General features: G+C 46.2%; 1 long non-coding RNA gene across 1 annotated transcript; it reads left to right on the forward strand.

The window, feature by feature from the left end:
- LOC108447439 lies at positions 1-6,807 on the forward strand. Its single transcript, XR_001862989.1, has 4 exons — positions 1-82; positions 1,157-2,880; positions 3,205-3,309; positions 5,875-6,807. It is a non-coding gene; the product is annotated as an uncharacterized LOC108447439 (long non-coding RNA).
- Positions 6,808-16,085: the final 9,278 nt, after the last annotated feature.

The following is a 16,085-nucleotide window of genomic DNA, read 5'->3' on the forward strand; positions in this document are numbered from 1 at the left end:
CAACTGACAAAGTCGAAACCCAGAGCCATCAGTTGCTGTTTAAACCTGGGGTTTCTGCTTGCCTGTGTCTCATCTGAGCAGGGTAAGGTGTACCTCGTGTGATCTCTCAGAGCTGGTTTCACGTGTGCAGCTGCCTGATAAAAGGCACCACAGTGTTTCTGGGAACCCCGAATGCAGCCAGTCTCCAGCTGGTAAAATTGTCATCGTCCACAGCCTAATTGAGCTGGAAATTTACCCAAGTGGAGGATCAGGTCCAGTGTACACAGCTGGGCACCAAGCTGAGCTCAGTAACGATCTGTGCTCAGTCCTCAGCCCAAGCCAGCTGGGCTGCACACAGATATTTCTCCCAGGTAGCAGCACATAGATCAGTGTCCTCTTGTTTGCTTGTATCTGTGCTCTCCTGACCCTTCTAACTCAGCAATGCTCACACCGAAAGGAAAAGGCATTGAAGGTGAAAACTGATCACCTTTTCCTGATGATTCAGAGGAAAACTTTACTGCCTTTACACGTTAAGTTCTCCAACAGTGGTCATCATTTGCTGCAGACCTTTTTGGGATTTGCACAGAATTCCAGAATGGTTTGGGTTGGAAGGGACCTTAGAACTCATCTCCTTCCACCCCTTGCCATCGGCAGGGATGCCTTCCGCTATCCCAGGTTGCTCTAAGCCCCATCCAACATTTCCAGGGATGGGCCAGCCACAGCTTCTCTGGGCACCCTGTGCCAGGGCCTCCCCACCCTCACAGGGAAGGATTTCTTCCTGATACCTAATCTAACCCTGCCCTCTGGCAGTGTGAAGCCATTCTCCCTTGGTCCTGTCACTCCATGCTCTTGTAAATAGTCCCTCTTCTCCTTGTTTCAGAAAGGAGTATGAGTTAAGCTTGATGTGAGCTGGGGAGAGAACGACAGCAGTAGGTATTTAGGGGTGGTTATTCCTCATTGCTTCATCAATAGCACCATTACAGACCAAAAAACCTAAAGAAAGTTTTGCTTAGGTCTGTTTTTTCTCGTGACTTTGTGGTCGTAATTTTTCCCCACACTTGTCTACAGATCTGTACTAGGACCCAGACCACTAAAATGCTTTCATTTTGGTCCTTTTCTGCCCCTGTGTATTCAGCTAGTATGGTAAAATGTTTTGTTTTTCTTTTTTTTTTTCCAGAGTCTATGAGATCATTCAAGTACGGAGACTTGGCAGCTTCTCCATATGTACAAAGACGGCTGTTTGAATGTCTGAGTGTCTTTCTGGCTAAGGATAAATTATTTGGTGTGTTAAATTAGGATTTGTTGCTTTATCTGGCATGAATAAGGTTCGTTTATTATCAGTGTTCCATCATGATTTACACTGGACTGCATCTTTGGGGTTTTGCTTTTTCGCATTTTATTACATAAAAACATAGCTATTTCTTTTAAACAATTTGCTTATAGAAAGGGTTGCAGGAGCAAGTTAATGTGGTTGTAAGGCCAAGAAAAGGCATTTCAAGACAGCAGATAAACAGGAGTAAATGCAAAAGTGATGGTGGGATTGGAAAAACAAGGTGGATGTTTGCTTGGGCTTAACCGGTCATTTACATAGGGGTCTGTGTAGAATTTAATGGTCACTGTAAACAGTGTAATCCATGGAAAAGATGTACAGGCAGTTTTATAAACATGAAGAATTCTTGGTGAAGGTACCATTTACAAAAAGAAGGAAAAAAGAAGAAAAATGGTTAGTACTTTAAAAATTCCATTTTGGTTCCCAAAATGCCCTGTAACTCTCTGTTGAGAGGAAAAAAAAATGTATTTGGTTCTAAAAAGATGTATCTTTATGGTGCAGTACTTGTAGCTGTTGTCATCTTAGGAACTGGGTGCATTTGACACGCACCAGTGCCTCCCATGGCAGAGAGACACTGGTCTGGGAGCCTCAGTCTTGGCTGGATGGGCCATTTGCAGAGAGCCACTGCTGGGACTGTGTTTCCTTGCCAGGGTCAAGCATGCCATGTGCAATCCCCGCTCAGGGTGAGTGCTCTGCCCTGCTGGAATGCTGAAGGGATGGAATAAATGCTTTTATTGAAAATGCATTTAATGAGCATTACAGCTTGATTTACACCATCTGGATTTAACTTGAAATAGTGTTACAAAAAGTAAAACATCTGTGTATACAAGCCAGAAAAGATTAATAGAGCTTTATTTGCCTCTAAATCCTCCAGCACAGATGAACAGCATAGACCACCTCTCTCTCCCCATTTTTGTTTAAGTTACACAGGCAGCCAGTCCATCTCTACTGATGCTGTAACACGTAACTGCCCTGGCCTGGGCCTCTCTATTTTCACACAGGGCAAACAAGTGCCAGTCAATATTCACTTACATTTCTTAATCTTTTGTCTCCCACAGTGACTGTACGCGTGCCAATCACAGTGCGAGTCTGAACTTCTATTTTGGGCAGTGTTTGAAAAATGCTAAAAGCGGGAGGATATGGTAAATATACATCATTTCCAACTCTGTTTGGTCTTCGTGTCAGAAGAATCAAGAAACCAAGATATTAGTGTTAATCACAAGGTGGGACGTGGCATTAAAGCCCTGTGCTTACCAAAGGAGAATCATCCATGTTCATCCTTTGGCCATGTTTCAAACCAGAAAATAGGAACGTCAAAATCGGTGCAAAAAAGCTTTCTGCCTTTACTGGTGGCTCATTTAAAAGAACTCCAGAACTCATCTTCTGTTTGCCCAACCAGTGTTGTGATAAAGTGCTGGAGTAGCATCCTGGCCTCTGTGTGTGTCAGGAACGCAACCTGCTGCCTTTTTTCTTTTCTATTTTTCTTTTTTAGCAGCTGAATTCCTTATGCATTTGTGCGGATTAATTTCCAACATGAAACTGAGTTTGTATTGGAGACTGGAAGATGAAAGGTAAGCGAGTGGGAGGAGGAAAGAAAAATAGAGCAATAGCCTAGAGGGTTGCCAATAAGAACTAAAGGAGTAACACCAAACAGTTGGCAAAGTAGCCTGTGGCTTCTTTGATAGTCCCTCATCACAAGTAATAAAACACCTTTGGAGTTGTTCTTTACCTACTGGTTGTAAATCCTAGTGTAAAGCTGCCTGTGTTTCCCGGAGTCCTGGGGACCTCACAAAAGCTTCTGCTCTCCCGGAGTCCAGCCTGCCCTGCACATGGAGAAGCAGAAATATCAAGGTGGAAAAGGTGGGAATCACTGAGTTTCTCACTCTCTCCTTCAGGTTTCGGTGTTGAAGAGATTTCTCTGAATGTGAAGCCCGTATTTTAAAACAAAACACTAGCACATTCAACCTTCCTGACTTTTGCTGCGAATCACTGCAGCTGTGGTATGTATGAAGCTGGTACTGTCCTATCCTTTTTCATGTGTTTTAAAATGTGCCTGGAGGCTTGGGGAATTTCTCATTTCTTTTATTTGTATTTTTTTAATTCCGGCTGAAATGCTCTGCTGTTTATTTTTCTGGCTGAAGGGGCCTTTTCACGAGGGATGGGGCAGGCAGCGGTTTGGGAACAGAGCAGCCCCTTTCCCCTCCTATCTCTCTCCGTGCTCTTTTTCCCCGTCATCTCTCCTGCCCCACATCTATCTCCTCTGCCTGAAGCTCATGTCAAAGCCAGGGTTTCACCAACAGTGGCAAGTTTCAGCAGCATCCAGCAAAGTGAGTCTTGTTCAGCCAGCAGGCCTGCCCAGCCCCTTGGCTGCTCGCTCCCTCCCGCGCTCCAGGAGCGGCAGCACTGTCTCGCGCTTGGAGAAGCAGCTCCTTCTGTTTTCCACTGGAATATCTGATGAGATTTCAGTCTCCACACTATAATGCCCTTTAATTCGAGTGCAGTTTTTAGCAGCCTGTTTTCAGCCAAGAGCACGAGTAAACTCTGAGGGCTTTTTCCCTTTGTTCAGCTCCCTGTGTCAAGTGACCTGGTGTCACATCCTTGGCTGGGGGAACCTTCTGGCCACAAACGTGGGGTTTGGTAGGAACTCCTGCCTTTATCCAGGAAGGAATCCAGCAAAGCGAGGCTCACTTTTCACTATGCCTTCTCTATGCCACTCTCTTCCAGAAAAATGCAAGCCAGGCTGGGCAGCGGTGCTGCAGCAGGCCAGTCTCACAGCACACCCGTGATGGAAACATGATGGGGAAAGAAGTTTCATTGCAAGGAAAAGCAGCTGGCAAAGGGGAAATAATGAATTTGTGTTTTATTTTGCTTCCTGTATTGTGCATCGAAGACCCATGAGCATTTTGCAGAGAGCAGAATAAAGGAAATAATAAGGGCTTTTTTTACGGTGTAAGATGCCAGGCTTCCTTGCCTTTTTAATCTGGAAAACTAGGCCCTTAGCAATCCAAGAGAATCTTGGAAAACTTTTCAGCCAGTGTTACCCCAGGTGAGGGGTGCTACCAGCAGCAGTGGGGAGCCTGTGCTTAGGTGAGACCATCCGTTTCTGGCACGTATTTACCATCTTGACAAATAGTTTTAACTGATCATAGAAAAACCTCCTGGGAGCTGCTGGGGCCTTTTTTAAGGTCATCTGCTGGTGCAGTCTACCAAGTGATTTTTGCAATAGGTATTTTCTCAAATTGAGTCTGGTAAATGAGGTCTGTGGGTGATTTAATAAACTAGTATATAATTCAGGGACTGGAAAGGTGCCCCTTCACTTTTTCGATCTGCAAAGCAAAGGAAAAAAAAAAGCCTTGCAAGGACAGTGGAGGGAAGAAGTCTTGATAGTCCTGGGTTTGGATAGGGAGATGGGAAAAGGGAACACGAGAAAAGGGAACACTTACCCACCACACACACTATGTTTCTACCATCAGCCTGCTTGTGGTCTCTGCTCCTGTCCCTGGCCAAGCTAAAAGTATCCATCTGAAATCCTCCCTGGAGGAGATTTTCATCCATGCCTCTTTTGGCCCAAGACCAAGCTGTTCCAGGCATGGCTCAGTGTTGGCTTTCAGGCAGGTGCACAGGCAGCAGACACTGCTGATTTACACCATCATCGTGGCACGGCCACAAAACAGGATTTAGTTGCATGTTGAACACCTCTGGCTGCCAGGAGATGAACCACAGCTGGAGTTGGATCTTTGAGTCTTCTCCGTGGTATTTACATCTGGTCATTGCAGCTGATGTAGTGCTGCCTCTGAACTGCTGAGGGTCTGTACAGAAACACTTCCCCACCTGCAGAGCTGCCTCCAGCTCCGGGGTCCCAGCTCAGGGAGGACATGGACCTGCTGGAGCGAGTCCAGAGGAGGCACCAGGACGAGCAGAGGGGTGGAGCAGCTCTGCTGGGAGGAAAGGCTGGGAGAGATGGGAACGTTCAGCCTGGAAAAGAGAAGGCTTTGGGGTGACCTAATTGTGGATTTTCAGTACCTGAAGGGAACTTACAGGAAAGATGGGGAGAGACTGTTTACAAGGGTGTGGAGTGACAGGACAATGGGGAACGGACTCAAACTGACAGAGTAAACTGGATATTAGGAATAAATTCTTCCCTGTGAGGGTGGGGAAGCCCTTGCACAGGTTGCCCATAGAAGCTGTGGCTGCCCCATCCCTGGAAGTGTTGAAGGCCAGGTTGGATGGGGCTTGGAGGAACCTGGGATAGTGGTTCCACTAGGATTGGGATGGCTTAGATTAGATCTTTAAGGTCCCTTCCAATCCAAACCACTCTGTGATTCTATGTCAGAATGCCTTTTCTCTTTGCTCTCCATATTTCTGGCCATTAGATTAAGCAAGATGTGTCCCTTAAGCTTCTATTTTTTTCATTGATTTTGAAGGTTAAGTATTTATATGAACAGCTGGTTTTATTGGCCTGGAGTTCTAAGCTGCTGAGGAGCTTTCCTACTGGTTTTAACTCTTGCAAGCATTAGTTATTTCAGGTTATTTATGGTTGGGCTTCTGTGCTTGGCTTTTTTCAGATAAGAAAAGGAAAAAACCTCCAAAACTGTGGGCCTGCCATATCCCTTTTTGCTCAAGCAGCAAAACCAATTGGGAATGTCTGGGTTATTTCTGAACTCCACTAACATGGCCCTCCTTCAAGAAAGCAGCAGGGTGATGTCATGCTCAGCAGTTCAGGAGAGGATCAGTGCATGCTCCATCCAGCTCAGCGCACCCCAGAGGTAACACCATGGGCTGGTGCCCCAGAATAAGGCAAAGAACTACCTGATGTTTGCTTTTTTGGTATATAAAAATGTATGTATGCATTTGAAGAACTGCTTTTACAGGCTCTGAGAAGAAGAGGATTTTTGAAAGGAGTTTTGGTTCCTTGGGATTTTTTTTTTTAATCTTTAACAAGTTTCCTTTGTGTTTTGCTGCAGAAGGTGAGGCTTTGGCCACAGGCTTGTTCAGAAGCTTCATACTTTGCTTCACTTGGTATTTCTACTGTTTCAGCAGATTAAAAAAAAGGCCAAAACTAATATTTGACCTTTCAAATCTGGTAATGTCTTTTTGTTGTGGTTTTTCCTTCCCTCTTACCCTTTTCATGGTGAAGAAATAGTGTAAAACATTCAGCATTTGTTTCCAGGTGATCTGTTCTTTCTCATCCTTCTCCTTCTCTCCCTGGAGATGGAGGCCCCTGCCATCCTTGGAGATGTCAGGAATTTTAGGAGATGATTTATGCAGCAGCATAAAATGGCATTGGAGCGTGTAGCAGGGGTCAGACATATGGTAGCAATGATCATATACAATATATACATGCCCAGTAAAGCAGCTTCCCTGCCCATATTTGAACACGTTATGGCAATCTTTCCTGGGGAGCAAAATGCTTAAAAATTCATTGTGCATTCTGATCTTGCAGCGTGCAAAACAGGAACGGGAACAAACAAATAACTATTTTCCTTGACCAAAATAAATCATGTACATTTTGGTGTGGAACTGAGATTACAGTCCTCATTTTCTTTTTGACTTGACTGTAGCTGTTGAGAATAGCAGCCCCTCAGATCTCTGGTAATGTAGTCTTCAGCTCAAATAGGGATTTTAAAATATTTAAGCGTCTCTCTCGTGAGGCTTCTTGTTTCCTATTTGTTTTGTGTTGCTAAGCAATGCATTTAAACCCCCAAAGTTAAAATTTACAACTCTCAAATTGTCCTTCAGCCTTATTCTCCAAACCTCACATCTGTAATGGGTTTTCCATCTGCCAGTTTTCCCAGGTCGCCCCATCCATCCTCAAGTCTGCAGAGGAAAAAGCCTTGTGGTTGGGCGGGGGGGGGGGGGGTTTTTTTTTTTTCTTTGCCTCCATCTGTAATTAATTTCTTGCAAAGCCACATCTGTCCATTTTGGGGCAGGGGAAGTGGGAAAGGGGAGGTAAAGAGTGAAGTCACTCTCTCCCTTTCCCAGTAAAATGCAGGATTTGGCACGTGTGATTGTAGTTCCTCGGGGCATTTTAGCATCTCCCTTCCACCCGGCAGCCCTCGCCACCCCCAGCTCCAGTGCACGCCTGGCAGAGGGCAAAGTGCTGTGTGGAGCTTGTGGGCTTGGTCTGTGCTGCTGCCCACATCTGACACCGCAGTGTTTCGACTACCGGGGTTGCTGCAAAAGCTGCTGGCATCCTTTGGAAAACTTCCTTCTGTCAATATTTGAATTTTCAAAAACCATACTAAATAGCTGCCATGATGTTTCGTTTTTAAAGACTTAAGAAATAGCCGCAGCGGTCCCAGTCAATATTCCTTCTCTGCCATCATCCAGTGCAGCTGTTCCAAAATATTTTTACGTTCTGCAGACCACCAGGCAGCTTTGAGCAGGAGCTGGGCTTGCTGTGAGGCTGGTCCCCTGCCTGGTGCCCTGTCCTCTGTGGCGGGGGAAAGCAGAAAGAAGCAGCTGTCTTAGAATCATGGAATTGCTAAGGTTGGAAAAGACCTCTAAGATCATCAAGTCCAACCGTTCCCCCGGCACCACCACAGTGTTCACCTCTGAGCTGTGTCCTCAAGTGCCACGTACACATGGTTTTTTGAACAGTTTCAGGGATGGTGGTTCCATCACTTCCCTGGGCAGCCTGGTCCATGGCTTGAGAACCCTTTCCATGAAGAAAGTGGCCTCCCCTAGGCAACTTGAGGCCGTTCTTCTTGTCCCATCACTTATTACCTGTGAGAAGAGCCGGACTCCCCCATGGCTGCAACCACCTGTCGAGGTGCTGGTAGAGAGTAATAGGGTCTCCTCTGAGCCTCCTTTTCTCCAGACTCACCAGCCCCAACTCCCTTTTGCTCCAGCCCTTTCCCCAGCTCTGTTGCCCTTCTCTGGACATGTTGCTGTTCATTGCCCTTCTTTGCTTATGCAGGACATAAACATGAAAATGTTAGAACATGAAAATCCTGAAGTCTGGGAAGAAATTCCTCCCTGTGAGGGTGGGCAGGCCCTGGCACAGGGTGCCCAGAGAAGCTGTGGCTGCCCCTGGATCCCTGGAAGTGTCCAAGGTGCTTGGAGCAACCTGGTCTTGTGGAAGGTGTCCCTGTCCATGGCAGAGGGGTGGAATGGGAGGATCTTTAAGGTCCCTTCCAACCCAAACCATTTTGTGGTCTATGGGAAGTTGAATTCTTAGGCAATTTTGGAGATCTGATTTTACTGATTTAAACATCCAGCACCTCCTTCCCACCCAGTGCTCCTCCCACACTTGGTCCTGGTGGCACAACTACTGGGCAGTTGGTGATTTAGATGGGATCATTAATCTGGATTAAATAGATACTGGCTTACTTTGATGCCAGACTATTTTAAATTTAGGTTGGTTCTGCAATTCAGCGTATTGCCCAGCCTCGCAGGCCATGGTGTTGGCACATCTGAAGGGCTGGCAGAGGGGAGGGAGGATAAATGGCAAGGAGTATGGCAGGGGCAACTTAATGCTGCCTGGTACCTGAGGCAGAACGTGTTCTGTGCAGGGCTAACACCATGTGCTGCCTGTTTGCTGCCTCTTATGGGCACGCTCTTGAGCGTTGCTTTCAGGAGAAGTTCTTCAGGATGATGTCCTTGGCACTGATAAGAAATGGCACATTTTAGGATAATATGATAAAGAACTGAAATGCTGAGTAGTTAAGAGTGGTAGAAACTTCCTCGCTCAGGATTCATCCCTGCTGGACATCCAACCATCCAATAACTCTCATATTACGGGTTAGAAGGGGAGCTGTTACATGAGTATTGCAGAAGGCTGGAGCACTGGAAGCTGAAGGAAGCTGCTGGGAAGAGGACTGTTGGATCAGAGGGCATCCCAGCAGAGCCCTGCAGAGGAACTGGAGCTGGCTCACGCAGTCACTCGGGGCGCCCACGCCGGTGGGGATATTGTGTGTCACAGCACACATCTGCCACGGCTGCCAGAGCACAGTGGGACCTTGTTTCAGCACAGCCATGGTAGTAACGTGTCTGGAAAATAATTTTTGGCAAGGGTCGACTTAAACAGCTTTGTTCTGCCTCAGAGTCAGCTCTCAAACAGCTCTCAAGCACTGAGCGGGTCGTGGCAGACTCTCGAAGTGCCAGACATGCTCGTGGTGGCCACGTACCTGTCAGAGAAAGGACATGGAGCCCTTCCACAGGGTGGGTGCCTGTGGAAGGGCTCTGGATCCCCTGCTGGAAGATCATTGCCCAGCAGCAACTGAGGATCCCACCAGCAAACTGGGAGCAAACCCCATTGCAGATGCCTCTGAAATCTCCCATTGTCCCCAAACCCCCGTGACTCTGTGTTTCCATCTCCCCATTTTAAGATTTTAAGACATTTTGTTTTAATTAAATGAATTTAATTTAATTTGAATGAAAAATACGGGCACAACTCTGTGGTGGCAGCTGCTCTCTGAGGAACTGACTCATAAAAATAATGTGGTGAGAAAATTTATGCTGATTCCAGTGTAAAATGACCCAAATTTGAAATAACACTGACACCCTGTGGAGATGTTTGGAGGGACCTTGCTGATCCTTGTTTCTGATCCTACAGGCCAGTGATTAGGTTAGTTCATGTCATATTTTAGCAAAACTTTTCTTTTTTCCTATGAAGGTTTTGTTGTCTTCAAAGTCAGATTAAAAAACAAAAATTCTTTGTATCTTTTCTATTAGAAATATTTTTTTAATCCTGTAGCTAAACCACAGAAGTTCATTCACCAAAAAGAGGATGATGAGGAATATCCTACAAGATCTGAAGAATGTGCCTGCAATGGGTTGAGTTTCCTGAAGGACTTTCTTCTGCACAGCTGGAAGCATTGGAGGGAGCTGCTCCATGCCAAGGTGAAGTCAGGATGCTAATCATTTCCTTTCCAGTCTGGACTCTTGTTTAAAAATGTAAGAGCTGAAAGGTTTAATGGCAAATGTGCGCTGTGAATATGCAGAGCAGCAGCTTTGTGTTTGTTCTTGCTGCAAGTCACTCAGAGGATGGCCTGGCCCTTTGGAGCGTGTCCTGCGTGCTTTACCGTGCTTGTGTTCTGGATTGACTCTGGGCAGAGACAGCCCGGTTAAAAAGGGATCAGTTTCCCTTTGCACTCCAGTTGGAGCACAGGATCCCTTTTGTGTGCAGGATTAAAGATCAGAAGGAAGAGGGAGGTTACTGAGGAGGCTCCTGTGCTGTGAGTGCAGCCAGGCACTGCCGGGGAGGGCACGGCAGACTGGGAGCTGTCCCGTTCCTCCCGTGCTGCCTGGAACACCTGAGCACTGGGAGTGCAGTATTCACCTTCAGAGTTGCCTGGTCTCATTGATTTCCTCCAAGGGTGATAGGATGTTTAATTCTCAGATGTTTACACTGTCTGCAGAAGGGGAAACATGAACTGGGCTGAGCAGAGCCAGAATATGCAGCAGAAATGAGTTGTCATAAAAACTCAGTTTGTGAGAGCTGGAGTTGTTGATCTTTGTGGGTGAGCAAGGTTGGATATCATTGGTCTTACAGTTCAGGAATCATTTTCCCACTGCAGGAATGGTGCTGGTTGATCAGCCTCAGTGCTAGACCCAGAGGAAGTTCGAGTTCCAGTGTATCAATGACTATAGAGATACCATCTCCCATCTCAAAACCACGGCTATTCCAGGGCTGCGGCCAGACTGTGGTAAGGTTTTCCTTCACTAACCAGCCATGACACCCTTCCCTCAAGCTCTGTGCTTTCATCCTGCTGAGATCAGTGAGCAGAGCTGCTGCCCCAGGAGCAGTGAGCTGGGCCTCGTTTCCAGGCGTGAGCCCATCCCAGTGAACAAGGAAGGGATTTCTGCACAGAGCCAGTGTGTCCATTCATAAAAGCCTTTGAGATTAAAAGTATTTACAGACACTTAAAAATTTCTTAGGGACAGATTCAGCTTCCAAGACAGGAGATGTTCATGGAGATAGAATTAGACTTGACATGTGAATAGTTTAGCCCTGCAAAGACTGGGCTTGCTCTCTCCTTGTCCTTACCCCACTGAAACCTCTCCTGGCTGTGCTCCAGATGCAATATCCCCAGCTTTGCCAGCTGTGGACGGGGGTCACACGGGCTGCCCCTTTGCCAAACCAGCTGGGATCCTGAGGATTGCTCTTCACAGAGGGGCATTTCCTTTCGGTTGTCTCTGGAATTTAGTGCCATTGAATGACGCCACCACCCTCTGAACAAAAGGGAAATTCACCCTGTATTCTGCAGCAGTTGCCTACAGGCCTGAAGGGAAACCATCATGGGGGTTATCTGTAAGGAACTGTCAGCTGGTAGCCACAGAGGACACTCAGCACCAATTGCTCCTTTAGTAAGGTTGGGTAAATTTGAGTGATGTCTTGAATCACCAGAAGAGGAATTAGAAGCCTTTTCCACGAAAGCAGTTCTCATTCTGTAGCTGTTGCATAAGCAGCCAAGTTGGGGTCAAGGTTAAATTATTTAAAAGTTCTCCAGGTCAGTTCTCAAGGCTGTGCTTAGGATCCTTGCTGTGACCTCTCTCCTTCACAAGGCTCACGTGAAGAAGGAAGGATTTTCATACCAGGAATCTGATAAAGGTCACACATTTTTAAAAAAATCCCCATGATCTGGTGACAGCCTGAGAAAGTGACAGGAAGAACCATAAGAGTCTCTGCACAACTTGCTTGGTTTGCTCTAAAGTCAGCTAGTTGTGATTTAAGTATCTTGAGTTATTTTGGGCTAATACACATGTACAAGAGAAGGTGCACAACAGCCTGGCTGGCGTGTTGTCACAGCACAGTGTGACTTGCTTCAACCCCTCAGCTGAACAGAGCTTGGTTTGTCGTGAGAAGTTTGAGAATTGCTTTAATCCGGTATCTCCAACACCTCTATTATTTCTAGAGAGAAAGGTACAGTCTTGGTACTGTAGGTATTGCCCCTTTTCCTTGGCACCATCTGTCCCTGTGGAGTTTGTTTTCCCAGCAAGGCAGCCTCTCTTCTCCCTTTCTTTTCCTAATGCTGTGCTGAACCCTCATATTTTAGAGAAGGCTCAGAACAATGCCCACTGCTTTTATCCATAGAATCGCTGAATAGTTTCAGTAGGAAAAGGACCTAAAGGATCCTCTAGTTCCAACCCCTTGCCATGGGCAGGGATTCTACCTTCCAAAAGTTGATTTTGGGCACTGGTGCTTCATGAAATTGCCAAACCAGACTTGAAGTTCAACTGAAAATTACTCTGAATTTAAAAATGAGATTTTCAAATTTATTTATTATTTTACCCAATCTCAGTCAGTTTGAAATGGCCACTCCAGTGCCCTTGTCAGGTTTCCAGTGTGTGCAGCTCTGATGAGATGTTATAATGATCCCCACGTTCTCTGTCTCCTCCTGGCACAGCCTCTGGTGAAAGGATGCAGAGGGTAGAAGTTGTCCTCCATGGGACCCCAACAGACATCTGGGCTTTGTTTAACTGCTCTTGGTTTTCTTCTCCCAAAGGACCAGGACTCCTCCCCCTCTCCACGAGGAGATTTGGTCTGTAGTGAGCTGGTGGCTGCTCCACCAGGAGCTCATGCAGGAAAACAGGCAGGAGCAGGCACAGGGCCATCAAAGGTACACACGAGGAGGCAAGGAGAATAAAATCAGCTTGTGCAACGCAAATGTGTGTTGCTGTTCCCTTGCAGCCTTTGTGCTCAGGTGGAGAGGTGGCGTCTTCGTGCTGCTGTCAATTAGACTGAGAATAAACACGGTTTAATTTGTGGTGACATTTAAAAGCAATTAAGGAAGTTTAAATGTTAAATGTGTGGTTTTGTCTTTCCAGTTAAACACAGTTTTGGAGGAAAAAATATCCCAAATATTTAATTACACACGTACAACTGTATAAATAAGCCTGACAGTGCTATAAAAGGATTTTTAATCCCTTGCATATCTGCTTTAACTTCATGTTCAGGGTGTGGTGCTCCATTAAACTACTGACCCATGTAGTTTCTTACTGTAATGCCTGTATCCAGCATTGTCTGGGAGCAGCTGGGGTATGCATTTCCTAATCTGCTCCAGGCAAAATCACCCAGGTAGCTCAAAGCACCTATACAAACTAACCCTGTTGATTTTTCCCTGAAACAGATTAAGGAGTTATGAGGCAGAACTTTTCAGCAGCAGACATTTGGCACTAGTGACTCCATGTGCTGGTGGTGACCAGCAGCTGGAGGGTGTAGTGTCTCGGGCTGGATGTGCAAAGGGAAGTCTGTTGCTGTCCTTCCCTCTGGACAGGTCCAGGAGAGAGGAGCCAGGCCTCCCTGGCCTGGGTGCTCCTGGGTGCCAGCAACCCTGCTGTCAGCTGATTACGAGGTCACCTGGACTGAGCTGTCACATGCCACACTCGGGGTTTTGTGCTTGGGAGACTCCTGAGGCTTTACACATTGTCCAGACCTGGGTTCCATCCATCTAACCCCAGTACTAAGGATCTGCCCTTTTGGACCATATTCTGAGGGACCCCTTTGCCACTCTGTAGTCCCAGTGAAAGCCTTCTTGTGGCACCTTTCCACTGAACCTTGTGGCCCTTCCTTTTCCCTGCAGGTCACACTGCAGGGTAGGCATGGGGTGGTGGGGCACTAAGCTGAGTTCTAAGCTGAGTTCACCACCACTGGTGTGAGAAGTCTTTGTGCACATTAAGTGTTCCTCAGCTCACCTGCCCTGTCCTTCCCTAGTCTCTGTCTCACGTCTCTTATGTTCTTTCACTGTTCCCATTTCATGGTATCCAAGAACTCCTCTTCGTGGCTAAGTCAAGGCAACGATCCCTGTTTGTCTCTCCACTGCCTGGCAGAGAGGCAGAGAGTTGGGGGTGGCACCTCTTTAGCTGAAGAGATTCCATCCAAGAGTCAGTGCTTGACACCTGACCTCAGAGGCACCCTGCCTCAAATTATTTCTGTACCTTCAGCTTAAAGACATGCGGTAGTATAATATTATATTACGTTATATCACTATATTATACATAATATAAAACATTATATATATTTTATATGTCTGTATATAAATATAAATATATATTTTTTTATATATGTATCTTCTGCAAAGCAATGCTTAACATGCTTTTCTAGGTCTAAGTGGCATCCTCGACTCAGGAATTTCTTTCATATTGTACAAATCTGATTTCAGCCTGTTGCCAGGATCACACAGCTCTTTCAATAGGAAGATCTGTGCAGCATCTGGTGACAGCATGTATGTTGATTCAAAGCTTTCTCCTTTTGAGCATGCAGAGGTTTTCCTGGAGCAGATAGAATTATTTAACAGCCTCTATGGCTTCCTTGCCACACCAGCCCCAGCTTTTGAGATGGCTCTTTGCTGCTGTTCTTCCCCAGTCTGAGACAGTCCTTATTCCCACGACCTGCAGATTTTTATAGGCAGCCCCAGCTCCGTCAGCTCTTTCTCTTGATCTTCCTGGGGTCTGCTGCACCCTTGGCAAGGGATAACAAAGCTCTTCTGCCTGTCAGCTTTGGAAGATGATGGCCCTTCATGACCACCCTGTGTCCTGCTGGTCCCCCAGCCATCCAGCATCCCCAGCTCCATGGCTTGTCTGTACCCTGATGCACTTGGCCTCTTCTTAGCTCTTAATGTTTCTGTAGCTGTAGACGATTGCTCGGCACTTAAATATTAACGTGCTAATTAATAATGAAAGCCGAGATTGTAGTTAGGGTTAAAACTTTATTGGGTGAGGAGCTAGCAGAGGAGCAGTCCATAACAATAAACTGTGCTATTTATATATATATATATATATATATTTAAGTATCTTTCCCTCTAGCAATAAGAGATGTTGCCTGTGCTGTGTGTGGTTCTCTGCAAAGATGTTTGCTTGAAGCACTTGGAACCTTGCAGCAGGAGGTCATAAAGCACTAGGTATGACTTTTTTTTTTTTTTTCTTCTTCAAAGGGGTTTTTAAAAGTCCCATTAAAAGTTTTTGTTCCAAGTCCTAAAAGTGGAGGAGGAAAAAGGAAAATTCCCGGAAAGAAATATACTTATTTTCCACTTCAGGCCAGTCTGCAAGTGCAGTATTTGTTGCAGTCTTAAAGTGGCCCAAGGTACTGCAGTCAACTATGCTGGACTCAGTGATCTCAGAGGTCTTTTCCAACCTCAATGATTCTGTGAAGATGGACTAAAAAAGATGAGGAGCAGCAAGTGGAGCAGAAACAATGGAGAAGATGCTCCGGGTAGTGAGGAGCCGTGGAGGAAGGGGATGCACGGGCTGTAGCTGCGGACTGGGATATCTGTCACCCCCTGCTTTTCCTGCCGCGGTGTTTTTGTGGGCGCCTGTCGGGGCTGCGGGGGGGTGGCTCCTGCTGAGCCAGGCTGGCATTGCGCCAGCTGCGCATTCCCTGCCAAACTTCCAGCGCTGCCTGCGAGATGGAATTGACACTGGAGCGTTAAATTGGGAGTGTGTGAACATAGGGGGGAAAAAAAAATTAAATTGTTATTTGTAGTAGCACGGGGAGAGATAAAATTCTATTGATGTTATGGTTGAATAGCATCCAATTTATTGGTGCTAGATGATAAAAGGAGGTGGATTGCTCAGGACTGCATATAGTCACAATATGCAGTATAATAGGGCTGTATAGTATAATAATACTGTTTAAGAGGGTTGTAATTCTAAATTATACTTCTATCATTCCAAAGTCAGAGGAGCCAAGTGCCCCTGACGGCGGTGCGTGTTGTTACAGGACCCGTTGCCACAACATCCTGCTCCCGCGGAGCGCAGCCACAGCTAAGTATTTTCCATATGCATTTGAAAAATGTGTATGACAAGTGTGTATTCCCTTGCTTTCCCCCTGTAG

The sequence above is a fragment of the Corvus brachyrhynchos genome, unplaced genomic scaffold (assembly GCF_000691975.1).
Source record: "Corvus brachyrhynchos isolate BGI_N302 unplaced genomic scaffold, ASM69197v1 scaffold466, whole genome shotgun sequence".
Lineage (NCBI taxonomy): Eukaryota > Metazoa > Chordata > Aves > Passeriformes > Corvidae > Corvus > Corvus brachyrhynchos.